Here is a 1,674-nt window from a genome sequence, read left to right as displayed (position 1 = left end):
ACGTTTACATTTTGTACCATCCAAAGGGGTAGTGCACAAGGTAAGGTAGGATCCGATCATTCTCATAGAGTGATCTTTGGAATATGAGCGTCTGATAATCACTTTTTGGCCATTTTTAAACCTAATTGGTAAAATTCCCTTGCGTAAAAGGACATTAATTTGAAGAAAATTCACAAATGATTCCTCATTGTTGAGACGATAAATTGAGGCCAAATCGTGATTTTGGAAGGCTCATAGACTATTTTTTTTGAAGCCACCAATGGCCGGACGATTCAATCGATCCATTTTATCAATTTATAATCAATTTTGAATAAACCATTCATTTGACAAATTTACCCTTTTTAGGGTCATCCGGTCGATTTTTGAGAAGTCATCCATTCATTTGACCAATTTACCCTTTTTAGGGTCATCCGGTCGATTTTTGAAAAATTATTCAATTCATTTGACCAATTTACCCTTTTAGGGTGATTTGGTCGATTTTTGCATAAATCATCAATCTCTCTTTCATTCATTTGGCCAGTTCACCCATTTTTAGGGCAATTTGGTCATTTTTAAATAAATCATCAATTTTATCCAATCTATTTGACCCGTTTTTTCCCTTTTTAGGGTTTAAGTCTAAGGGTCACCGAATAAATTAATTGAGACATTGCAATCTCTTTTTACACATTATTCCATGCATCGATCAAAGTAGCAATCCATTCGGACTTTTCCCTCATTTTAGGACAAATGTCTCTTTTCACTTCAATTGGCCAAATTTTTTCCAAATTATTTTCACTCAAGCGGTTGATCAGATCCATCAGGTATGGTATAGTGCCTGCTCTGGAGGATTGCATTTTCATGCTAGGCCTACCCTTGGCACAAAAGGGTTCCCCCATAGGGCATGCATACCAATTTTATAGTCTTGATTACTAACTCTGGGTATTTTTCTTTTGTTTTCCCCCCTTCCCTGCATTCATAAAAATACTTCAATAAAGGGAAAATATTTTTCTATATCTGATGGCACTTTCGATCTAATAAAGTGTCAAAACTGCAAGTGTTATTTGATTCTTGGGCAGATCCTACAACGAAAACATAAATGATTTATCTGGAAGCTCTACGCTAAAGCCTCTGAGAGATGTTGTAATTGTTTTCCAAAGGAAAATTTTGTATATTTGATTTGTTAATACATTTTGTTCCCAAGAGAAAAGAGACAAAAAGTGTATATGTGGAGCTCTTTACAAGTCTCTCTCTTCTCATTTGTACCATAATTGAATGAGAAATTTTGTTTCAAACTTTTTCAGCAATAAAATTTTTGGACAATTATTGTTTTGTGTATATTTATGTACATTTCATTCTTTATTCTTACTCATTGGAGATTTCATGATGATTTTTGAGAAATAAGACCCAATTTGAGATTTTTCAACCTATAGCCTGAATTTCACAAGTGTATGCTTCCTAAAATCCTTACCCTCGATTGGTGTTCCAACCTGTACAATAAGAGTGCTCAGAAAGAAAGAGAGTGAACGGTCACTCAAAAGGCCCTATGAGATACCTTTCTCCTTCACTTAATTCCAAAATAAAATCAGTCACATTGATTGATAAATTGTAAATTGGGGCAACTTTTGCTTGAAAATGTTCAAGGCGTCTAATCTGGTTCAATCACATCTAAGTGAAAGCAAAAATGTGCATCATCCT

This window comes from Coffea eugenioides, unplaced genomic scaffold, assembly GCF_003713205.1.
Source record: "Coffea eugenioides isolate CCC68of unplaced genomic scaffold, Ceug_1.0 ScVebR1_1224;HRSCAF=2044, whole genome shotgun sequence".
In the NCBI taxonomy this organism is placed as follows: Eukaryota; Viridiplantae; Streptophyta; class Magnoliopsida; order Gentianales; family Rubiaceae; genus Coffea; species Coffea eugenioides.
Note: the sequence above shows the minus strand (reverse complement) of the source record.